Source organism: Lonchura striata, chromosome 5, assembly GCF_050655825.1.
Source record: "Lonchura striata isolate lonStrDom1 chromosome 5, ASM5065582v1, whole genome shotgun sequence".
Classification (NCBI taxonomy): Eukaryota; Metazoa; Chordata; class Aves; order Passeriformes; family Estrildidae; genus Lonchura; species Lonchura striata.
Window position 1 is genome coordinate 55,895,718 of NC_140707.1, and position 26,918 is coordinate 55,922,635.

A 26,918-nucleotide genomic window follows, 5' to 3' on the forward strand; every position below is an offset into this window, starting at 1 on the left:
GACCTGCAGAAAGGTCCCAGCACTGCAGTGAAGCTCCCCAATAAGGAACATATGAGGAAGAGTTTCCCAAGGGGCTCTCCCTCCAAGAAGAGTTGCTGAAAGCAACCCTTTCCACCTGCAGCCTTGACATGTGGCCATTTTTCCATCAAGTGGTGCCAGAGCCCCAACACACTAGTGAAACATATTCCACTCCATGGGCCAGAAGAGCACAGTGTAGTTTAAATGCAGCATTGACATGAAGGAATTCCTTCATGTCTGAAGATATGTTACCCATGGCTAAAGATGTGTTACATCTAATTTCTCTCTCCTGTAACATAACAGTCAAAAGTGGTGTCAAATAAAACAAAAATACTGACAAAATACTTTCCACTCCCTCATAAACATTGCTACATGCAAAACACATGGCAGGAGCACATGCAATTCACCCCCGAATATTTGTGCTGTGAATTCAAGCCTATCTGAGCTGAAATTTCAGCTCCTTTTTGATACTGGCCCAGGAGAAGCTGAGCTCTCAATACTCCCAGTGATTTCTGTTATGTGAAAGGTGATAAAAATTTCAATGCATGTACTAAATCCATTTCCAAGCTTCCTGTAGATTGGTACCATAGCAAAGCAGTTCAATTGAATTCATAGAAGATTTATTTTACTCTCCTCCAGGCTGTGATGGTATGGAGCAGACAGAGCAACAATAACACTGTGTGACAGCAAATCAGCCAGTATATCCCACAGAATCTATTCAATTTTGGTAAGATTAATTTTTCACTTTTCTTAGCCTTCCCAGTTCGTCATCTTTGGGAATCTTATATGAAATTCTATATTTCACTGGATAAATTCATTTTATTATCTTAGCACATTAATTTAAAGCTGAGCTTGTATGCATCTCTTCTGTACTGCAATGTCCTGTATAGGCACATTACAAGAGTTCACTGTAATTAACAGTCAAAACAAAAATGTCCTTCCTCCTTTTTACTCCATGTATTTGTCAGCTAAATTCTAATTAGCAGAGGACAGATAACACTAGAGAAACTCCACAAATATATAGACACAGCTTCCATAAGTCATATTCTCTGCTCATAATATTATTAATAATGAAGATATTCCCCACTGTTACCATGGGACCCCATGTCTGATAAGGCTGAACTGAACTACTGCACATACCAGATATTCATGCTGAGTAAACAGAAGCAGAAATGGTAAAGATGTCAGTCTAAAAAATGATATGAACTCAAACTTGTAAAAATTGGAATAATAAAGTCATACTTGCTCTGGGGATAAAGCAATCTGGCAAAAATAAAGATAGCGAATTCCTGCAGCACAGAGGGAAGGCAAGAATAAAAGAATTTAAAAGTACAGAATGTTTTCTTCCAGACACTTGTAGTCATTATAAGTAACATATATTTCTTGCTTTGTTGTCATACAAAATTTTTTTCCTTGAAAAACAGTCTAGTTTGGGGTTAGAAAAATACCTAATGTAGTATGTGGGGACAGTCCAATATTTGGATGCCTTTTTAATGTATGGAAATGTCTAATATGACTTTAAAATCTCAGACAATCCTTATAATATTTTAGGAATTTACACTTGCAGACTTAAAAATGAGCAAAAGACCTACATATTGTGTCCAATTATGCATGGAGAACAGAACATTTTGCTACTCATTGCATCTCGCTCACTGAACTAGCTGAAACCTCCTAATTCAATCAAAACATCCCAGGAGAGCACAACACTTGAAAATTATGCTTGGCAGTAGGTAACAACCTTCCATTCAAATCCCGTCTATTCACAACAGCGGAGGAAAGTCCAGCTGCTCTCTGAATTAGCATGCATCTTGTATCCAGCTGTTCTGGAAAATCCATAGCTAGCACTTGAAGATATTAGATTTTAAGTTATTATATACACACATCATTAACTTTAAAAAGTAGAGTAAATGGAGTATTTTTCTTATATGTGTCAGTCTATGACATACATTTGAAACAGGCATGAATTTTGTCCTTGTTTTAAAGTATCTATATCTCCATAAACATGGATACAATTTTCTGATCATTAAAATGGATTCTTACACTTCTGAAAGGCTGACAATAAAAAATAAAAGTAGCTATCTCAAATAAAAACCACTGGATAATTGATTATTTGGTTATAGCCCTTTTGGTTATAGTCCTCTGCAGAGCAGTCTGCAGAGCAGAGGTGTTTTTGGAACAATTAATTATAATGTCTACCTAAATCGGGCTCATCAGCTCACTGATATTCAATGGAAATCTGTGGTATTTACTAAATGAATAGTTTGAATTACATTCTTTTAAGTAAATTGCCAAGTTTATACAGAATGACAGTAAGTTATCTTGTGCATGCTGCTACACAGATTGCCTTTTCTACTAGCACTGCAAGTGCAACTGATTTGGTTTTGGAATAGTTTTTTGCATTTTGCAAATAGCAGGAGAACATTTTTGCTTTTAACACTACCTCTTGTATAACCCCATAATCAGTGGGACACATGCAAAATGCAACACAAAAAATAAGCTTATACTAAAGATAACATCACTTTAGGATTAGCCAAGATTTGAACCTCAGTCTGACTCTTTTCCAATTACTTGGTTCTATGAAAGAGCTCCTGTGGTTTTAGCTACAGCCAAGTCAAACCCGACCCAGACAGGAACAGTTTCCAGGCTCTGACCCAGATGTATCTGATTGTGTCGTGAAGGAAACCTGAAACCTGATCTGCCAGAAAACCTAAATGCTGAACTCTAAGTCTGTGGCTAAAACTTCAGCAGTGAAACTGTTTGAGCTACCCCAGGTAACTGACACCACCGGCTTCCCAGACATTTTCTTTTTTGGCCATCTGCCACCTTCTCCCTTCCCCAGTTGAGCCCACCACATAGCAGCTAGTACAAACATTTCTGCCAAACCAGCCCAGCTGGCCATTTCAATGGCAGGAGTGAACAGCAGGAGGGAGACACCAACTCCTTCTTCTTCCACGGGCACTAAAAATTCCATTTTGAAGTTTCCCATTTAGCTTTGTTTTAGTTTTCCTCCAGATCCTCATGAAGACTTTACCTACAGGACATACCTGCAAGTATGGCTACAAACAAAAATTTGCCATTACTGAAGACTCACTGATTCTGACAATATAACATCAACTTGCAACTGGAAGATTATAGAATAGCTGGTAGCCAGAGTCAATGCAAAAGTGCAAAATGTAAAATGTCCTTCAGTCACCAGCAAAGGAACACATGACACAGGAGGACTTATTCCAACATTTATTTTCCAATCCTTTCCAGAGGAATTGAATGAAGATAGCAATATTGTCTTGTGTTTTCAGCCTGTAAAAGAAAGTATATCACATTAGTGTTCACTATGGTTTGTATCCTCAAACACTGGTAAAACTGAAATGAACTGTGAAGGGAAATGCTGGTGATCCATCTTAACTGATTGACTAATACATCAACCCTTGAAATCTAACAACAAACTAAAAGGTTGGTGTAGCTTAGGGCAAATAATTGAAATAATGTTTTGTGCTATATTTCCATGATGGAAACCTCCCTATAATACACAAAGATCAATACTCAGAATGATAGATGAATGGTTTTGAAAGCTTCAGAAGTCAGCTGGCTGACTTCTAGTTCATGAGATATGAGAAATATGTCAACCACTGCACAATTGCACCATTAGTTTTGAAAACTTGTTTAATGCGTGCCTGTGAAAAAGAACAAAAGGATTTGTGACCTGCCTGTTTAATACCTTTCTACAATTGGGAAGACTTCTCAGCTGTTCTCTAACTCATCAGACTTTCTTCACATCTGAAAATGCAAAACTCAAGTGTAAATTTTCTGAAGTTTTTATTCTACACATTGGGTTCACTTAACGAAACATAAGTTTTATTGAAACAAATAGTAAAGCCAAGGACCATCTTTGGTGGAGATCTGACTGCCAGATTACTTGCAAAATGGCAAACTGAGGAGAGGATTTTCCAATGCTCTCAGGTTGACAGAGTAAACACATGAATGTGGAAAAGAAGAAGCATCATTTAATGTAGCTTTCTCATTGATCATCCTGGAGGAAAACCTTGTCAAAACAAAGAAGCGGGGTCTGCTCAAGTTCTTGTAAGCTTGTCAGGCTTTAAGCACTTTACCAATGAAGACTTCTACCCTTGTTCTTTTATTTATTGTGGTAGAACTTAGAAATGTCAAGATATATAGTGATGGCCTCAAAGGGTTTTATGGTCACTCTGATACAGAAGGTGTAAGCAGCTTGACAAATGACCTTTTTTCTGGCTAGACAGGACTTTAAGATGCTCAAAGGTTTGGTTTAGCCTAAATACTTCAGGTAGAATAGAGCAGCATACCTTCACTCCACAGTGAGCAAACACATAAGAGGCTAACAGGGCAGCCTCTCAAATTAGATATATATTCTATAAGTCCTGTGCTTGGGTTGCAATGTAATGGTGCATGGAGATTCTATAGCCCATATTATGAAATCCTCCTTTGTCCTTCTATACTCCATTTAACTCTTCAGTGGAGCATATGCCAGAGTCTCATCTTTCAAAGACTTAGCAGAAAGCATTACACAAGCAATAAAATAAGAGTGAACAAGAAGTCTTGGTAAGTGGATGTTAACAATCCTTGGTGATCTTTCTAAATGAAGACCATTTACCTTCTTGGGACACAAGAAGGTGAACTACCTCAGCAGCTGCTGCTCAAGGTTACAGGGATGTCACCATCGAGATGTCCTTAGGCACCACAGCTACTCTCACACTGGAGGTTACCATTTCCATTTCTCCTCTCCTACTGCCTGCCTTTGTAGCTCTGTGCCTCTTTGGGGAAGGGAAAGGGGAAGGGAACAAGAGATCAAAGTACATCACTCAGGCAAAGATTGCAAAGACTTAAATTATCAGAAGAGAGTACTTAGTAATCTACTTACTGCTGAGGACAAGGGTGTGGCAGCAGGGAAATATGCAATGCAGGAGCAAGAACTAAGGAAACCAGAGATCTTAAGTTACGTTAGGTTTTTTGCTGGGTTTAGATTTTCTTTTGCTTCTTTTTCCTAGTCTGTGATCTTGGTGCAGCAAATATTTAATTTAGAGAGAAAACACAATAAACAAGATCAGATTTAGTGACCAGATTTGCTGCACTTTTTCTTTCATCTGGTGGTCTAGATTCAGCAGAAGATATGAGAGGCTGAAGATTAATGATAAAGACATCATATGAAAAAACTAAAGAGCAGATTCAAATTGCCTGCAGCTGAGGTAAATTCGGACTTCCTGCACATGTTTTCTAATCAAAAGGCACTTCTACCATGAGTATTTCCTCTCACAGATATATGTCTATAAATTTACTTGACTAAGTTTTTTATGATAAGTACAGTACTTCCATGGTGAATTCAGTGTCATCTAGAAAACCCTAACCAACTGGGATCTCCAGGGACCTGTGAAAAAAGAAGTTTTAAATGGAAGTGCTTAAATATACTCTCAATAGAGTTGAGTCACAATAGAGTTACCTGTGATGCTGCACAGCAAGACTTTGGATGCCATATGAATTCTTCCAAGGTAAACATCAAATATTTTTCTTAAAATAGGTGTATGCATCATTTTGCTTTTACTAGATGCATCATTCAGCGCCTAAATTCTGGTAATATAAAGTCTTCTATAGTTAGTAATAGCAGCAATTCTGATGGTTTCTTCAGGTTAAGGAAATACTTTCTAGTGTACCAAACACTATCTAAATGAAGACTTGCAAAGTAGATAAGGTTTGAACAGCACTCAGCAGTCTAAGTCTGCTTTTGTCACAGCTGCCATCAACAAACAGAGATCTGAAATGCTGTTAAGACCTTTTTTCTGAGGTCTGTGTACATCTGGAGAATGATGTCTTAGCTGCAAAGCACAATGTGGTTTACAAATATTATCACTAGCTATCATCCAGGCACTATTATTTTTATTTACAGAGATACAAATATGTATTTTCCTATCCACCCCTCAATCCATCACTGTGAGAGAAAAGAGGTAAATACTAATTATCAGTTCTTTTTAATTACAGTCTTATTTCTAAATAAAAATTAATCTAGAATTTATGGTTGGTCCAGGCAAACAGGTGAACACATTTTTAAGGAGAGAAGGTATTTGGAAAAGAAAAAATATTACATAATGTGCATTGTAATCTTTATGACTAGAAAAGGATAACTGCTCTACTGTTTAATTTTTGTAAATTGAATGAAAAGGTTATCTGCTTTATAAATTTCTTATATTTAACGCTTCTGTGTGGTATTATACCATACCTCAGCTCAGAGGATTCCAAAGGAATTTTCTGCTTTTCTCCTATCTTATGCATTTGCAATTAAAGAAAATGGTGGAGCATGGAAATGGACAAAATCCCCTTTCATAAGACTTTTAAATTTAACAGCAGTGAATTTTGAACAGTATGCATACAGAAACACACGTAATTCTTCTGCTCATTAGCATTAGGAATATGTGCAAAATAGATATGGGTTCTCCCTATAAATTTCTGACATTTGGCTCTTTAACTATGGAAAAATAGCAACCTCAGTTTCTTTGCAGATGCAAAATGGATACTCTGTATCTGACAGCTATTAACTCCCACTCAGTCGTTCCTATCTGGTTAATAGGATTATTTCCTTTTCTGATTTTGCTCTTCTAACTTCCTATGTAAATGTCCCTGTTGTTCTTCTAAAAGCAGCACATATTAAGCTATTTTTATCTTACTGGATTTTAGATCTGCCTCAAAACACTCCATGGCCCAGCTATTAGCTGGAATGAGAATTGGATCCAGCTGGTACTTCCACCCCTAGGAACTAAAAGTAGACAAGCTTAAATGTCTGGTATGCAGACATTTGTAGTGGGTCTGATTTTTAAGTAGTGAAAAAATTAATTGTGTTTTCTGTGCAGGAACTGATCTGTTGCATCACTTCAGTTTATTCAGATATCCTGATATCTTCCCTTGTTCTGCCAACCCCATTGTTTCTTTCACTGTAAATCTGACTCATTTTTCTCTCTGCATACATCCCAATCTTTCTGACTTTTTTCTTCTTTAAGGCATTTTTCCCTCTTGACAGGCTCTTCTTCAGGCTTACCTGGTGTCACAAAAAAGGTCCCAGCTGCTTCTTCAGTTTTTAACTGAAAAGCTATAAGTTCCATTTAACTGCTTTGATTAATTTTATGAAGAAACATAGTAGATTGGACCACTGCTGCAGACCTAGACAAATGTTATCCTATAAACCAGATTACAAAGGACAAGTAAACTCTCAGCTTTCCTGACTGCAACATAGTCTGCAGAAATTGTAAGTAAAGCATACTTAATACTTCTAATTAATTTATCTGCTTCCAAATGAATCTATGCTCTGTCTCCAAGATAATGTTAGATCTTAATTAGACCATCAGTACTCATGCATAAGTAGCCTCTACAGAGTAAATTTAAGTTCAGTTACTTGGACTTGTAGCTACCTTTCCAATATAAGACCTCTTGTATGAATGACAAAAGACCCAACAGAGGCCTTGATGAATTATATACTCAAATATAATCGCAATTTCCCAGCTGTTGAAAGATAATGATAATATTGCTCCTTATTATCCTTTGATGATCTTGTCTAGTGAGAGGGATTGATCTGTTTGAAAGAGCTCTGTGCAGTCTTATAAACTAGGAGCACAGGAACTTATTGAAGCCCAGAAATTGCTCTTGTCTACAAATAAAAGTGCTAGCTATGGATATTGAGACCCTAGGTAGAATATAGGGATATGAACAGAAGAGAACAGTTTTGATTATTATAATGAGGAAAATGCATTTTTACTTTGATGACGTCTGCACTGAATTTCTAGCTGATTTTTATTTTGTTCCATGAATTGGTGTTCTATTTCTAATTATTATTAGCAAGGCAGTAAAGAAGCATTCAGTTCCCTGCTGCTAAAAAGTAAAAGGAGAAATAAATTAGAGTTTGTTTATGCAAACAACAAAAAAAAAAAGAAAACCAGAGCAAATAAGAATCACAAGTTCAGCCTGCTCTGCAAGAAGATAATCCACAAGTTCTCTGAAAGAAGGAATTGCACACCTTCCTATAGAGTGCAATAAATTTCTTTCTAAAAGTGAAATAATTTTTGAGCTCTTGAGTGTAAGAACTGTACTTACCTTATGAATAAAGTGACAGCACAGATATTAAAATTTGATGTTCTCAATATTTTAATGTTAAAATAAATCAAAGTGTTAGCAGCTCTGAGTTTCCTTCATTCTTTTTCTGAGAAGGGCAAACTTCTTTAATTTGAATGGCTGTTAGCTTATGATTGAGAAGTGGGTTCTTGATAGGAAATTGTATGAATTTGTGTCTCTGTAGCAATCAGAAGCTGCATATATAGTTCATAAAACATGCAGTACATTGCTCTGTCTGTCAGTGCCAACTAGCATTCTGGGGCTTTATTAATACAATAGGTCATGGGGATGACAAGCTTGAAGCTAGAAATAATGATCTAATGATTGTTTTTAAAATTCATGTTCCCTTGCTTCAAGGTACGGTGAGAGATTTTTTTCTTATTAATGTACAGAGCTTTCGAATACAAAGGTAAAGGAAGAATTTCAGAACAGAAGATAATACATTTAGTTACTGGCATTAATTACTGTTAGACCAGAACTGCTTCTTTTGCATCCAAGACACTCAAGTGGAAAGAAGAAAAGGTTCACGATCATATTCTAGTATGCCCACTGCCCAAGAATGCATAAATTGACAAACTATGTTGATAACATGAAATATGCTTGATGATACCTAACGTCCAAGACGAATATTGTTCCAGAAGAGTTTGGAACATCAAACAAGGACTTGCTTCCAAAGGACAGTGCAGATGTTTGTGCTACTCTATACACACTTTGGTAGATGTGCTGAGTGGTAGCAGAATTACAAAATTATTTCCTCAGCAAAATCCTAGATATAAATTAATCACCTCTTATGCTACAATCTTTCAAGTACTGACTTATAGGTATTTTTTGCTTTAAAATTCACTTTTTTAAAACAGAAAAAAACATAGAGAAAGAAACATAACAGCAGAAGTGTCTGGCAATCAACAGTTTTGACCCTGAGCTGCATTTTTCCCTAATGGCAAAAGAGGGTGGAGCATAGCTGAGAGCAGGGATAAGCTATGTGGGGAAAAAGACAAAGCAAAAGCAGAGAGGTAAAGAAGGAAAATATGCAGGTGGTGGAAGAAATGTATAGGAGCCAGTTAAGAAGACCAGTTGTATAATGGTACCAAGGTAAAGAGCCTGTGCCACAGATATTTGGAAGGTACAACAGCATGCTTGATTTTCATTTAATTCTTCTTGTGAGAATGGCCTTGATATTTCTGAGACTGAATCAGTTACTAATGTTCTACCCAAAATCTTGACATCTCCTCAAAATCCATCCTTCCTGGGAGCTCTCCCCATGTCCACAGCTGTAAATATTGCAGGAGTTCCCAACCCATAAGTTGCCCACCTGTTTTATCATGTCTCCAGAACAACCACAGACTAAACTATTTGAGAAAAGGTTTCAGCAGAAATTAATGCAAATATTCACATTTAAGGGCAGCAGAAGGCATGTTTTCCAAATCTCAAGTTTTGCTCAGTCCCAGGACTCTGCTAAAGCAAAAAGTTAAAACTAAACTTCTTGTAAGTGCTAAGTGTAGGCAAAGAAAGTGGTAGTTTATTCTACAAACATCTGGAGCTGCAAAGAAAAAAAATTATTATTCACTGGCAGTCATTGTTTCTGATTAAAATTGGCAGAGTGGTGAGAGTGATTAATCTAATTCTCTTAGAATTGTACTGGGAAATTAAGATGTTAATGGAGAAGAATCAGAAAAAAATTGCTTCTACATTTCTTAGGAAATAAGGTACCATTGACTCATAGCTCATGTGCCAGGTCAGCCTCTTTCAATCTTTCCTATTCCACTAGATGCTTAATTATTCATTGGAATAGAGGAAAGGGTGGAACAGTTCTGGAATTGAAAGATTAAGGTGACTAATGGAAAGAACATATCTCATTTTGTCTCTTTTGGGGAAAAAATTGATGTAGCCTAGATTTTAATAGATATGTTACATCTCCCAGTAACTTTTCTTTGTGAGACAAGGATTCTCTCCAAAGCCTTTCTAAACAGCATCTGCTCATACTTCTGTGTGATCTGTCACTCCTGTTCACAGGAACCTTGTTTTCCTTGTGCAATGAATTGTTATGCAATATTTCTGACTTGGGACTGAATATTCTGCCAGTTGATGGCAACCCAGGTTTACATGCTAAAGTTACCTAGATCTAGGGCTAGACGAATGCGAAGATTTAACTGCTATAAAGTGGAGAATCCAACACCCTCTGACCATCAGGAATTGAACCCAGTTTCTCCCTATGATCCATGAGCAGCTGACTGGCTAGTCCTGACTGGCTAGATTAGGTCCTGGTTATCCTGTACTGAGACTCATGGCTCATCAGGATCATGACCTTAGTCCCTGTATTCCTTCCTCCATGAGAGTGTAATGATTCTTGGTATTTACAGGCAATTTCAGAGCAGAGGCTCTGCAGACTCTTGTATTTGGGGAACTAAATTCACAGCAAGCAGTGGTGGATCTTGCAGCTACCACTGTGATTAATTTATGAAGCTCTGAAGTGTGTTCTGATTGCTTTTTTTCCAAAGCCCCACACAGGCTGGTGTAGCATTATCACCTCCATCTTACAGAAGCAAATCTCAATTGAAAAGAGGCCTAGTACTTTGCACCTGGTCACACTGAGGAATTGGGAAATGCTTGGAACTAAAATCACTCCTTCAGTCTTTCTGTCTTCTGCTTTAAGGCTTTGTTCCTTACTGATAGAAATGGGAGACTAGGTAGGGAGGACCCTACACATATAAACACTTGACCTGTTTTTCCATCACCAAACCCACTACCTGACATTTCCTATGAGAAATTCCATAATTTGGAATGGGAAGGTGAAGCTGTTAAAGAGAAGATTTTTCATTAGCCTAACCTACATATATCCCCCAAAGCAACATTTCACCAGCACTGGAATGCAGCAGTATAACTGAATATTTTCAGTAATACACATGTAAATTTTTATAAAAACACTTTCTTTCTTAACTTCACCATCCTATGTGCTCATATTCTAGGTATGATTTATAGAACACACAAACATTTAATCAAACACTGAATGGGAAAGCAGCAGCTTTTTCATACAAACTGATTTGTTAGCAAAGGATAAATCAATGTGGCAGGCAGAAATACAGTGGAGATTATAACACAAATGGTAAATGTGGAAAGCCTCCCAGATGGGAAGGGCTGGTTATTGTAGGGGGAGAAATCAATGATTTATGGTTTTTAAAAGAGGAAGTTTCCTTTGTAGTGATGTTACATTGCCCTTAAACAGAGTAGGAGGCTGTCATGGTTTAAGCCCAGCCATCAATTAAGCCCTACAAAGTCACTCATTCACCCCCTGGTGGGATGGGGAAGACAATCAGAAGAATAAAAATTTTGGGATGATATAAAGAGAGTTTAATCAGGAAAGGGAAAGCCACATTAAGAAGCAAAGCAAAATGAGGAATTCATTCACTACTTTTGATGGGCAGGCATCATCCCCAGGAAAACAGGGCTCCATCCCAACATAATGGTTACTTGAAAAGATAAATGCCACAGCTCCAAGTGTCCTCACTTCCTCCATCTTCTCCCAGCTTTATACACCAAGCATGATGCCATATGATCTGGGACGTCCCTTTGGTCATTTGGGGCAGCTGTCCTGCCTGTGTCCCCTCCCAACTCCTCGTGAACTCCCAACTTCCCCACCAGTGGGGTGAGGTGAGGAGCAGAAAAGGCCTTGAACCTGTGTAAGCTCTGCTCAGCAGTAACTAAAAAGTCCCTGTTATGAGGACTGCTTTCAGCACAAATCCAAAACATAACCCAGACTGGCTGCTCTGAAGAAAATAAACTCTATTCTAGTGGAAACCAGCACAAAGGGTAGGGGAAGAAAGGAGAAAAAATCTCTCTTTCTAAGACATACGGAGTTCAAGGAGGTGCCTTTTGAACTACTTTGCCACCAAGATTTTATTCAGGCAAACATTTTGTCATGAATCTATAGTCAGAGAAGGGAATAGTCTGCAGCATTTCCTAACATATTTATGAATTGCTAATATGCATGAAATATGAAGACCAGAAAAAAAAAATATTTGTTAGCACAAGTTGGAATATTCACACAGTCAGACAGTTACTGCCAGGCAATTACATTAAGGAACTGAAAAGTTTTAACCAATCCTAAATCCCCTTAAGAAAATACTGTCTGCTTAAGGCAGGCACAAGCTAGGTATTTTTAATTTCCAAATAATTACAAGACTAACAACTGCTGTTTCTTAGCAATGGATTAAAGATTTCAAAATTAAGAATGGTCTTTGCCTTGCCCAGATCTCTGAAATGATGCAAATGGATCAGCTGGTGATGGAGGGGCATGACACCACCAAATCTGGGTCCTTCACTTAAGTCACAGACTCTGGTAAAACTCTATGTTCTTCCCAGGCTACCTTATGCTGCTCAATCCATAGTCATCACTAGTTAGATACCCTGCATTAATTTTATGTATGTGGAATACTCTAAGGAAGTAAAGCAGTGTCCCCAGTACTGCCAAGGCAATTAAAACCATATTGCCCACAAGCAACTTTACTATGGGGACAGTCATACACTATATTTTTGATTCTAATTTAAATGTCTGAATTAGCACCCTAACCTTCATACAGGCTGCACACAGCATAATCAGGGATTCTTCAGAAGGATATTCATCTAAGATTCAGCTCATAATGTAGAGAACTCAAATGGCTAATTATGGCTCAAATAGCATCTCCTTTAAATGTGTAATCCACCTGTGAGTAATCACTGCTCACAGACTCTACTGCAAATGCTGTACAGGCACAACGCACAGTGAGGAGTATGAATTAGAAGGCAAATCTAATGAATTATTTTGCCTTACTACAGCAAACACAATTCACATGGGTTTATTCTGGGAACATAACAGTGCCTGTACTCAGCTGGAACAAAACTTCATTTAAATCTGTCTGCTCCCAACATCAGGGAATGGGAGCAGACTTGGGGAGCACCCAGTGTATAACAAGATGGTGAGCAGACAGTGATATTCCTCCTACCTTGCATGTACCCTCCAGAGCCTGCAGTGTATCATGTTGTTATGGATTTACAGAACAAACTGCTTCCTTTCACCAGCAGCACTTACTTCTTTAATTGGTTTTAATGGAACCTGTGAAGTGCTGTAAAGCTGAGTGCAGATTATTGCTCAGCAAAGGGGGTCTTAAGCAGAGCTCTATATAATCTACAGAGACTCTATATAGTCCAAAGAAAAGCTTTTCTGCAAAATGCTTAACTAACAACCCTGGGAAGTCTTTATCTTCTTCTTTTTTTTTTCTTCTTTTTTTTTTTCTTCTTTTTGAGTAGTCTTTTGACTTGGGCACAGTCAGATGAGGGGAACTTATAGACAGTTCAAATTTGGCCTTCTTTCTACCAAAATCACATGTTCTGTATGGAGACTGTTCCAAACTCTAGTGGCAGTCCCATGCTTTGAATGTATGCTCATTCACAAGAACTGGCCTAGGGTGACCCAGTTCCTACATCGTGATCATCAAACATTCATCAGCAGCTAAATTTCAACATCTAAAATGTCAGGCTGCATTTGCCTGAAACCTGAACTTAAAATGATCTCTGAAATTAAGCTTTGAGTCAACTGGCTCCCAAATTATATTTCTAAATAAAGATTCTGCAGCATGTAAAAGCATTACTTACTCATTCTCATAAGCAGAACTGGGCATGACCTGAGCAGGTTCAAGTAGGCATAACCTTCATTGAAATTAATATTATAAACTGATTTACATTAAGTTCAAGAACTTCACTTTTCTTGGACTTTGCTGTAAAACTATATTTCCTCTAAATGAAAGTTGAGTCTGTACTTTTGAGAAAAGTTGTAAGAAATATTATGTTCTTATAAAAATATATTTTTAGCATAATCACAGCAGATCATCGTGGCAATCTTTAGTTTTTATCAGTATCTTTTGAAACACATGCTACCCACCTCAAAACGAATCATTATTTTCATAAAAAGCAACAAAGTTATTCAAAGAGATAAAATATTCATCTTAAGTAAGGGAATAATAGAAGAAAAATCAAAATCTTAAATTTCTTACCCTAAGTTTTCTTGTAATGAGAATTCAAGAGTTCACTTCTGTTGTACATTAATCATTTCAGCTACCATTGGGAAGTAATGACCCCTAAATCAGGTTCTTCTCAGCTGTTGGAAGGAACATTTTCAATATTTAGAGAAAGCAGATTAAGGATTCCTCAGTTTTCACCTTCAATGAAAGACTGAGATAGAACCACAGAACTTATTCTGGCCTCAATTTCATGTGTTGAAATGGGTACTTTGCATTATTTCATAAGGCTTCATTAGTCATAGACTATAGCAAATAGAGCTAACATGGACAAGAGGGGACTGGGTGTCACAAAGGTGACAAAGAGTCACAAACTCTCCCTGTTCAGAGGAGAAAGTGGTTGTGTCTTACTCTGACTCCTGGACAAAACATGCACAAAAAATGTGGTTTGGCTTTAGTAGAACATGAAACAGGGATGAAAACACACATATATTTAATTGTCTTGGTTTACTTGAAAAATAATATATTTTCTTACATTCTCATATGATAAAATCATAAAAGGGTAGTCAAGGTGAAAATGTGTTATTGTCAGTCTCCATTCAAACTGATTATGAAAGAGCATTGCATTGTCTCTGTAAAGTTATTGCTGCTCTTACAGAGACTGGAGAGCTTTTGCATTTGTTTTTCAATAAGTTTTTTCCCAGACTCTTCATTGGTGACCTCAGAAACAAAAAGAACCCCCACTGGAGGAGCTAGAAAAAACCATTCCTTTTACAAAAGAAAACCTTAAAAAATAATACATTACCTCTCCCTATGCCCACCACCATATCCACAAAGGGGGAAAATTATGAAATATTAAGTTACTGATACCTACTAGGTTACAATTAACTAAATTGTGGTAGAAAATCAGCACCAACAACTGGGGAAGAGAGAGATGTATTTTAAAGTTAGGTTGCAAATGAGAATATTTGTGAGAAGGAATTGTCAAGTGCAGCAATAAAGAGGGAACTAAGACAGTTAAGTAGAGGCTGGTAGCTGGATATATTTAAAGCAAAAATAGAATCCTTCTCAATATGAACATAAAATGAGGAGTGGAAGGTGTGAGAGTTCATTGCAGCAAACATCCAAGATAAATTTTATAATAAAAGTGAGGCACCTGGATTTTACAGTGCAAATATCAAACTGTAAAGGTCTGACTGGGACAGTCCTGGATCTAAGCTCCAGCCTGCTCTTTCATGAACCCTGTCTACATGATAATTATAAAGTCAGAAAATATTACGTAATAATGCATGATCACAAGTGGGAATAACTCAAAAAAATATAGCTCCAGATAAGCCATCTCAGGTTTTACACAAATAGCCCAATGAATTTTGGGGCTTGCTTCCAAAAGTAGCAGTCCATTATTGGTGGACACAAGGGCCAGATGAAAAACTCACTATTTTCCTAAATTTGTAACTCTAACTGCAGGTTACCTTTAGAGATGTACCTTCTTGCTACCTTGGAGCTTTTGTTGGTTTGGTACATCTTTTCTTTCTGAACACTTTCCATGAGTATTTGAATTTTGAAAAAGATAGCACAAGACTTCAGGTGAGAGCCTTAAGTCACACTGGACACTTCTATTTTTCTAGAGAATACAGATAATTTTAAAGTTAATTTCCAAGTCTAAGATTCAAATATTAATTTGAATTTTACATTCTTCAAGAATTTGTGAGGAAAAGAAAGGCCATTCTAAGAAATGCCTCCCACTAAAATTAGAATATTCATGGATTACAAATCCCTGTGTGGTATGAACAGGGAATCTGAATGTTTAATAAAAACTGAAACTATTAAAAACACAGCCATAAAATAATTGGAATAATTTGTCAGCCTACTTCAGGTGTCCATGCGAGTACACCTGGTCCTTGAAAGAGTTCTGCTTCACATACAAACTTTTCAGACTTCCATCATTCATTCATTTGCAAACACAACCCACTGTCAGCAAAGGAAAAATTGGTACATCAACTATTACAGGAGCTTGACCCTTACAAATCAATGGACCCAGATAATGTCCACCCAAGGTTATTAAAAGTGCTGGCTGAAATCCTCATGAGGCTGCTTTCCATGACCTTTGAGCAGTTGTGGAGATCAGGAAACACCTCAGAAGACTGGAAGAAGGCTGATATCATACCATCTGCCATACCATCTACAAAAAGGGCTAAATGAAAGGAAATTATAGCCCCATCAGCCTTCAGTCCCTGGGAAAGTACCGGAATGGATCCTTCTGGGGACCATCCCAAATCAGATGAAGCACGTGGCTGGGAAAACCCAGCATAGATTCAACAGGGGCAAATATTGCTTGACAAACATGATTGCCTGCTATGACAAAGTAGCCCTCTTGGCTGATGTGAGGCAGCAGTGGAGATTGCCAAGGGTTTTGATAGGGTTTCCCTCAGCCTGGCATAAGGGCAGCTGCAGAGTGGCATCTCCTGAAAGCTGGGTCATTTTGAAGGAGCCTTTTACAGGTGGACCAGAGGATCTGGGTGAATGATGCTGAAGCACACAGCAAGGTGTGATAGTTAAGGATAAGATAAATATGCCTGCTGAAGTGGACACAGTTTGTTGTGAGGGAATCTGATCCTAACAGCTACAAAGAGTTAGGTATATGTTATGATTCCTCAAGGAGAAAAAGTAAGCAGTTGCTTCTGCTCTTCTAAGTTATTTAATAGATTTATGAATTTTATATTACTGAAGTATTCATAATTATTCAACACTAACTTCAGCAGAAATACACAGGACAAAAATATGGCCATGTCTGACACTAAAAATTTCTAGTTTGAGAAATAGTTGATTATTGTAAAATTAATCATGGGAGGAAAAAGGGTGTATCAAGAAAATTTCCTTATATCTTTTTCTGGTTTGATTTCCATTGACATGCATGGCAGGATCATCAGGTGCTCAGATAAGCAAAAAGCACATCAAAAAAACCAAGTTAAAAAAAAGCCATATAATTTTCACTGTAGCCATCAGCCTGCAGCTATTACAAATGAGTAATTTATAAGTGTGTAATTTACAGAATGTGTATGGAAGCACATTTAATGCTGATACAAAGACAGCTTGGATGTGTAATGAGGTTTTTATAGCATATTGTGCTAGGTTTAATGCAGGCATGTAGGTACAGCTTCCTCAGCAATCACTAAGGGTTGGTTGATGGTGCTTTCTTTTTTTTAAGTCTGAAAAATGTGCTTTTAAATAGAACTCTAGAAAAAATTTACATAATTATTTCAAATCTGTCAATGTCTTTTCTTTGGACATGATCACTCTGTAATATATGGAGGCTACATTAGTTATGAGAGGTTTTTATAAACTGTCACAACACTACCAAGATGAGAAAACTAATCCTGTACTTAATGCATGGCTGGATCCTTCTGGAAAATAATGAGAGGCATCCTAGGGAGAAAGGACTACTTACCATAAAATACATTCTCAGTATATTTCTCCTCCTTTTCTTATTTTTTTAATTTCATTTTTAAGTACATTTGCATGAAAACAGGATCTCTGGCTAAGGACACCCTTTGGATTCCTCCCTCCCCATTGGTATTTTAACATCCTCTTGTGGTGACTAGCATCCAAGTTCTGTCAGCACCTACAAATTTAACCTTTCAAACACACCCACTGATTTCCTTGAAGCAATCTACTGAACATGGTGCAGCACATGGACAGTGTTTGCAGGAGCAGGGCCCAGATAATTATTTCCAGATGAAGTGTGCTGCAAAGAGAGTGGTAGAACTAGCACAGCTAGAAGAGTGAAATTTCAAGGAACTGAATTCAGTCCAAAGATATGCCCCTCAACAATTTCTTTGCCTGGAACAACTCAAGCACAGGACAGTTTTCACCAGCAAATCTCAGGAGAAGCAAATGCTACACGGTCACAAAGGGAACCTGTGAGGGACAAGAGCAGCGGTCTCAAAAGGGTACAGACCCTGAAGGGATTGCTGCCTTAGGATGCTGCTGACCAGGATGGCAAACCAGAGATTATCTATGTCTCTGTGGTATGAGCTGACTACAGTATTTATTGAAGAGTTCATTTTTAGCTGAACCACGGGCTAAATTTTGGTATGGTGTTCTTGCCCTCAAGGACAGCTGCAGTTACTGGACAAAATCAGCTCTTCTAGCACTCTTTTGCCTGATGACAATACTGTAAAATAATGTAAAAAAATATTGATGAGGCACATTAAAGATTTTAATTATATTTTCTCCTCATTCAGAAGTGACTTATGTGGGTAATCACATCTTTTTACATTTTGCTCTTAATAAGGAGAATTGTCAGGTTGTTTTCACCTGAGCAAAAATTCTAGAAGTGGGCTTAATTGTCCCATGTGCTGATGCATTTTATCTTTGTAGCTGAAAGCCCCAATCTACTGTCAGAAGACATGGCCATTTGGGGTGTTCACAACCAGTAAGGAAGTCTATCCCAGGTTACCAAACTTAACAGAAATTTAGGGGAAAAGCAAAAGGAAGAAGAATCAGGTCTACTTTACTGGTGGGAAATTTGAGGAGACTGCTGTGTGCTTCTGAGGGATAGTTCTGGTTTGGAATTTCATCACCAGAAAACATAGCCATTTTTGGCCCTAGAAGAAGCACTTCTGAAAGCCAGATCATGCTCTAAGTCAGGTACAGACTTGGAGCAAATAACATGAAACTTAGTAGTTTCATTGCATTACAGTGCATGCAAAGCTCCAGTGTACCTTCTGAATCCCAATCTGCCATTCAGTGTTTACAGAATTCAAAATCATAAACTAAAATTCATCCTAAAGTTTCTTCCATTTCTGGGTTTAATTGGAATTTTTATATACAGTTTCCAGATAAAGTCATAAGTCAGGCCATCATTTTCCAACTAAACTTTACCCAAAGGTCCCAGAACCTGAGTGAATCTTTAAACAGACCCCAAGCAGTTGTTCAAGTTTCCTATGCAATATGGAACAAGGTGGATTTCCATTCTGTTGCTTGGGGCTTTGCTGAGGATCTTTCTCGAAGTGTTTCCTTCAGGCACATGCCTTCCTTATTTTGTTGTAGCTTGCACCAATTATAAATAAATGGCAATAAATACCAAGATTATTTTATGAGAAAACAGACATCATCACCTTCCTCTATGTTCTGTGCTCATAAGTGACAGGTGACATACAGTTGGGTTTCACTCAGTTGCTGCCCATTGCACACACCGCTTGCTAGGGAAACCTGACAAAGAGAAGCAAAAGGATGAAAGAGAATAAATTTTGATACTAAAACTAAGCAAACATGACATGTAATATATCAAAAGCATAAATACAAGCAATGCCAACGTGTCTTTTTCCTCTAAAATGATATATTTTACCAGAGGGATATTTCAGATTTTTCACTTAGTGCCAAGGTAATTTTAATACCTTTCTAATCTACAACATATGGGTCATATGATATTGCACATTATTTGCATCACCAATAAAACAGCCCATTAATCAAACATGCCACAATAATCTCCAACAGTATAAGATGGAAAATGTGCTTAATATTTTAAGTGGAATTATTTGCTTTAAATGCTCTTTTTTGGTGTAATAAACATCTGCTTCATCAAGCATACCAAAAATTATTCTAAATCTCTATTTATTTGAAGTCTTCACTGTAAATAAAAACCAGTCTGTGAAAACATTTATCTCCAAATTATCTGATGTGGTTTTATTTCTATTTTTCATCAGCGTTACTGTGCAACTTTAGAATAGAGTAATTGGGAAATAACTAATATGTTATTATTTGTGTAATTATGATATTTCACCCAAGCTTGGTCATTCTGTAGCAAAGTCTACTCTAAATGAAACTCAAATTTATGTAAAAATAGATAATTTTCTTTATTAAATCTCATACACTATAATGAAATATTTGCATGAGGCAGGAAATCATAAACACTGTTCAGAATTCTTAATTCAGCCTTTGGCATGTAGCAGTTTCAGATTTTGAAAACAGGCATAAAAAATACATATAGAATTTGCCAGTATTTTAAAACAAAACACAGAACTACAGAAATGTTTTTTCTCTTAAACAGAGAAAGGCAGGATATCTGAATTCTGTTATTATTACTGTGCTAAAGAAAGTACTTGAGTAATTGTTTTCCATACATTTACATTAATCTCTCTGAAAAACATCAGTGCTTAGATAAATATAGGACTTGTTGGTCTCTATACAGAAAATAAAGCCTTTCTCTCTTTCTACCAGATTTTATCTCCAGCACTCAAATAGGGACTGAATCAAAAACCCTCAAGTGTAGGGTTGGCTTTGAGCATAGTTATTAAATCCTCTTTATAAGAATGAGAAATTGAGGCTATGAGTAAGAATTCTCCAACCAAGAATAGTTTGCCAAATTAAAGCTACAGTTATTTTCACCACAGGTATTGGTTGTCAGTCATGATGGTATATCCAAAGAAATTGGTTTCTAAGCGTGGAAGAAGGGCTGTATGTGTAAGTTTGTGAGGAGCCATCAGCACTGGGGACTCTGCTCAGTATTTTCATTTGTACAACTCACTGTCTCTCTCTCTTTTAGCCCCTGCAAAACAAATACAAAAGTACCTTTCTACTTAGAGTTATGTGAGACTAAAACATTCACAGGACACTATCAGGACCTACAATGAAAGGCGCTATAAAATCAGAGATTGTTATTGCTTTTTATTAGAAAGCACATTCCATTAAAACTCCCACACTTTCCCATTAAAATTATTATTTAGAGGAAAAAAAAAACAAAAACAAACAAACAAAATAAAAACCCTCAACACTATTCTCATTAAGGAAGGTCAATCTGCTTTCAGCTAAAATGAGAACTGACCTTACAATTTATGCAGCACTCACAGGCATTTTTAAATTTTAGAAGTTCAATAAAGGTTTTTGGTTTTCTTTCAGTCAGATATAACCAAAATGAGGGCCTCTTTTACAAATGCTTACATATGTGCTCAGGTTTAGGGGGTTTCCGATGAAACAAGTTGCTTGTATAAATTTAGGCAAGTGCATTTCTGTTTGTAGACTCAGTCTAAGAAACCATTTTTTATCATTTCTCTGAATCATTGCTCCAAACCTGCTAATAGCAACAAGCTCCTGCTGACTTTAAACAACTAATTCTCAGTAGTGTTATTAATTATTTTCCTGCTGAAAAATACTTCTAATCTCCCTAGATATTTTAATTTCATAAGAATTCATAAAAAATAATATTTTCCCAAATATCACAACAGGTATATTAAGCCAGCCAAGAGAAGATGTAAGACTAAAAAGGGGTGAAATTTACACTAGGTGTCTGCCCAATGTAAATTTTCATTAGGTTTCATGTTATCCAGTCATTGTGAAATAATAAAATACATCCAAAGAGTGTTATATTTTTTTACCTCTGGGTTCTGATGACATGCACAGCCTGTTAGAGTAATAATGTCACTAGCAAGTCCTGATAAAAAAATAGTTTTATTTAATACAGATGGGTGCAGTTCTCTCTCTCCATACTGCAAATAAAAACCAGAATATCACAGGAGAGCAACTAAATTATATAACTGCTCATGCAAACCTGTACAATACCCTTAATGGCCCCTCATAAATCTGGAATGTTTTGCTGTTTCTTCCCCTTCTCAAGCCTCCAAACTTGAGTGTATTTCTTTTCAAATATTTTATTTAGTTGTACAGATCTTTTTCTTCACTGCTGTCAGTCAAGGTAGTGATGGGGTGAAGTTGCAGTATCAGTCACTGTGCACGGCAGGAAATCAAAACCTACAGAAAATACTCGCCATCAACAAGAGGTAGAGTCGAGCTGCCTACTTGACAAATGCTTCTTAGACCTAAATAAGGCAAAAAAGAACAAGCAGAATGTTTCAGTGAAACATTCTGTAGTAGTAGACTGGATTTAAAAAGAAAGTGTAGGAGGCCAGCACTCTTAAGTGAAAATATTTAGTTTTGCTATTGTTTTTAAATAGCAGTAAAACACATAATAAAATCCCCACTCTGTAGAAAAAAAAATTAAAATTTTCCTATGAGTGATGGCACTTCTGATAAAATTAATTGGGTTTTTCTTTACATTAGAAAATGGCAGTCTATCAAAACACTCCAGAAATAATATATCAATCTCCATGAACTTTGACCAAAACATGTAGAACTGTATAATGAGTCAAAGCAAGGTGAAGGCTGCTAACAGCTCCATTTTTTCTGGCATTAGTAAATTATGCCATCTGTTTTCTCCAAAGCAATGTAGTTTATAGCATTTTTCTTTTCTGGCCACTCAGGTACACACATCAAGTAGAGGACACTCAGTAAGACCTTGCTTCACCTGACACTTCCTAGAGATGCCAGTGGCACTGGGGCTTTGCTGGAAGGACCCAGGGGGTACCTGCAGTTGCTTCAATGGTAGATAAGTTAGCTGTGGTACACAGCTGGGCTGGAGAATTGTGTCACAAAAATTGTCTCCAGGACTCTGAGCGTGGCCTTTTGTTCTGTGTGTCTGAATGAGGCAAGTTTGTTCTGAATGTAACATCTGTTTAATCATTCTATATCTGATCATATGGATCATCCATGGTCTATTCCAGGGAGCCTTCCCTGTGGGAAAAATCATTAAGAATGAAATCTTACCACTTTTTTTCTGTTTTCTCATTCATCCCTTTGTCCATTTATCTCTTTTTTATCTGCAATAATCTCTCCAGGTGCTGCCCCTATCTTGACAAAGAGTACTTAAATTTTCTTCTGAGATACAGTCAGGGAAATATCTTAAATTCAGAAATTACACCAGTAGTGGAGGAAAAAACTTCTATATACAGTTCTGCCTCTAATTACTGCACTATCACCTACTGCTTTCATCACATCCTCCCAGAATTCTCAGGTTCAAGATACTATTTTCCTCCTCCCTATCTGTTATATTTTCATCCTACAGTATCATAAAACACTGCTTAAACTATTGCATCTAACTTCATGTGTTTGAAATTGATAAGTACAAGCAGATTAAAAAAAATACCACCTCCAAAACAAATCATGACCAAACCAACAATCAAAATAAACCCCCCCACCAACAGTATTGGCACCTTGTCAGACTTTCCAAGAACAAGCAATATGAGTATCTATATTTCACCCCAATTTTGTAGAATGCTAGAAAATAGACCTAGAAGACCATAAGACCCTGTGATATACTCTCATGTCAAGATCAACCATATAGTAATCTTCTATCATTCTTTCTTTGACTTCCTTAAATTTCAGTTGTACAGATTTCATGCCACCTGAAATAAGACATTGCTAGTTCACTTTCTCTATTTTTCCCTTTTCTCTCTCTTACTTTTAAAGAAAATTCACATCTTTTTGCCTTGAGTGCAGGGACACAATACCAGTTTTGGTACTCCTAGTCATCTGAAGAGTTAGAATGGCTCTTAAGATAATGCTTTTTTTTTTTTTAAGCTTTGGAAAGGCATTTTTACCTGAAAAACTTGCTTATCCAGAGCAATTCTCCTTTTTGCTACCACCCAGAAGAGAGAAGCCTGAATTTAAGCTATCTTGTTTTGAGAAATGTGTCAGTATTTTGATTGTACTCAAAACCTACTCATAAAATCTCTTGATCTCACAACCCTAATCACCATATGATCAACATTTCTGGATTCTATCAAGACACAATGAGACTGTCTCTCATCTCACTCTGTAAAAAAAATATTTACACAGTACCCTACTTAACTGAACCATTTCCTTATTTATTTTGGGCTCTATTCCAAAACTGTCCTTTGGTAGTGCTGCTTTTGGGGAAGGAAAAAGGAGAAGTTAAATAACATTCTTCATGGATTCTTTCCAATCTGAGACATTGCTAGTCTTTGCTAACTGCCTTTTACCATCTATTCTGCTGTGATAAGTTCCTCCAAAAACATTTTATCATCTGTGCTTACCTATATCTAGATTCCCTTCTATTCTCAGCATCACTCTGTGAAACATTACTCCTTTGTTTTCAGCCATTATTGTTTGACTTCATTTCTTCTATTTCATTTGTTAAATATGTTTATTCTGTAAAGAGGATGGATCTCAACTACATACAAGATAAATCTGCCCTTTCTCCCACAGATGTGTCACTTTCTGCCACCCTCATCATCCTTCTACTCAGTAACAGTAGTTGTCTGGGACCTTAGAGAGAAGCTCCCCAATGGAGGAGAAAACTGTTACATGAAGTCTAAAGATACTTAAACTTAGTCATAAACTGAGCCTGTTTATGCACAGTTGTTAAATGAATGAGTCAGGGTATAGAGCTGCTCGTGAATCTCAGCCTAGGCTACTGTCTGGCACCAAGGGAGCCTTTCTTTCTCTGTGCTTGTCTTTGTGTTTATCTGCCTGCTGACACACCCTCTTCCTGAACCTGCTCAGTCCCAGACCTTGCTTCTTTCAAGTATTTTCATAGTTAATGGTGGGAAAGAGGTAACAATGGTAGACTTAGCAGGAACAAAAGTGAGACAGCAAGGGAGTTAATTACAAAAAAAACCAACAAAACAAAACAAAAAAAAAAAAAACCCAAAAAAACCCACAACAACAACAACAACAAAAACCAAGCAAACAAAACTGAGTAACAACATTTCAGTCACTGGACAATGTAAGCTTGGTGAGTTGCTGACAGCAGCTCTGCTGTATGCCAAAATACTTACAATTCTCTCCTTGTTTGTTAGCTCTCTCTTTGGCTTTCCTGTGCCAGTTCAGATCCATTAAGGCCATATATTTTAACAATGATGATTTTATGGTCAAATATACAATGCATGAATTCATGGTGGTCAAACCCAAATGTACTCTCAAAATGCTAACGCTTAGGGAAATAGTCCAGAGGGGGATTTTGTCATAATATTTATTATAGTAATACCACAGATTCTGTTAGCAAAACCACTGCTGTGTCAGCGAGTTCTGGAAAAAATAATAAAAGGAACTATAAATAAAATACATAAATTTAATTAAAGGTTAAATCTTTGAGAGAAACCCCTCCTTAAAAGGGACTAAAAGTTTTGTGATTTTTTTTCTTTGTGATATATCTTGTTTTCTTCTCCAGTTTATATTATTTTAAATCTTGCTGTTTATTTACAAACACAGTAATTATTCAAATTATGAAGGCTTAAAAAGTCACTGGATACAAAGCTATTAATCTAATAAGTAACCTAACGCCTGCTACAGTAATTGTCCAAAATCACACCACAGAGGCAATCAGGTCAAAAAATTTAATCTTCTACATTTTTTACTTTAAATCTTTAACATGGGATTTTTTCTATTTTGAAAGAAAGATAACTTGTTATTCCTTACATACTTGAAAAGGTAAAACATTTAACAAACAAACCAGAAACATTTGAATATATATTATTGCTTTAATACTTCTTATAATTATTGCTTTAAAACTTCTTATAATTTTAAGACGTTCCCCATGTTCCTGGGCTGCCTTGTTTCAGTATCACCTTATGTTTTTAGATAATTCCATTCTTTCCTGCAAGTTCCTGTGGAAGGAACTCAGCTGGCTACAGAGAAAAGTTATTATACATTATCAAAGCTGTTGTTCTTACAGATATCCTTAAATAACACTGTAGACCTTGCAGATCCATGGTGTAAAAATTTAGGATACTGAGATCCAGTTTGAGCTGCTTGCTTTTCAGAAGACAGCCTGCACTGCAGGCAGGTAGACATATGGAATATCTGGTGTCTCAGAACAGAATGTTCCAGGAATCCAAGTGGCCACAGATTAGGCTTCTCAACTCAGGCATGTGACGTGTACTGTCCTGCAGAGATGCCTCTCTGCACACTAAGGCTGTAGGGGACACCAAAGGAATCAGGTAGAGAGAAAGTAGTCCTAATTTTCAGTTAAATATAAAGGGAAAAAGCCCTTTTTAGAGGAGACTCCTTTCAGGATATTTCCTCCTAACTTGTCTCAAACCAAGGCAGTCATCTTGCATTGTGACTGGGACAAGGGTTAAAACTTAGACGTACAGGTGGAAGCATGACACGTGTGGAAAATCTCACAGGTGTTAAAGAAGGCCATCAGCTTTAGGGACCAGTGAAAACATGATAGATACAAACAACAAATATGTTATAGACATATGTGATCTTTGATGGGCATCTGATTGTGTAGAACAGTTTAAAATATCTGGGAGATGAATCCCAGCTATGAAGCTTGGGCAAATGAATCCCAATCTTATAATTTCAAATAAAAGCCCAATTAGATCCTGAAAGGACTATCTTGTTAAGTTTTGTGGGTTTATATACCAGATATAAATAGAAGGCTTTAACATGGGAAGGCTTATAGTTTTATTAATGGGATAATAAAACAGAAAAAAGAGTAATGTAATAATATTTTAGTTTGAAGTATGCACAGACAAGGTAATAAAACTGTTTAAGCAGCCAATGTCCTTAAAAGATATTAGTGCAGTCAGATTTTTGAGATCATAGATTATGAGGCAGAAGGTCAAGATTTTATGCTAATGCATTATTTTAATTTAAAATTTAAATTTACCAATTAACAGATAAAATGAGGTGTTTTCAGTATATTATGGATTGCAGAACCTTATATTGCTAAAAATTATTGGCCTTATGTGTCCTTAGGAGACAACTGCATGTTTTCAGGGAAATGAAGGAGCTGAGCACAGTTTTCCCAAAATAAATCTTCTGATACCTATCATTTCTATAGGTCCTGTCAAATCAAGGATATTTTAATACTATGAGGAACTGAAAAGTTCAAATAATTACTTGATTTTCTCAACAGAATAAGAAAATGCATCTTCTTTCTTTCTCCTCTTGAAGTACACAGTACTTGCTCTAATAATGTAA

At 36.8% G+C, this 26,918-nt stretch overlaps 1 long non-coding RNA gene across 1 annotated transcript; it reads right to left on the reverse strand.

Annotated features, from left to right (window-relative positions):
- Nucleotides 1–253: 253 nt before the first annotated feature.
- LOC116183669 (uncharacterized) lies at nucleotides 254–24,643 on the reverse strand. The gene is made up of 3 exons (XR_014955728.1): nucleotides 19,253–24,643; nucleotides 14,169–14,272; nucleotides 254–3,315 (listed from the first exon to the last, which is right to left on the reverse strand). It is a non-coding gene; the product is annotated as an uncharacterized LOC116183669 (long non-coding RNA).
- Nucleotides 24,644–26,918: the final 2,275 nt, after the last annotated feature.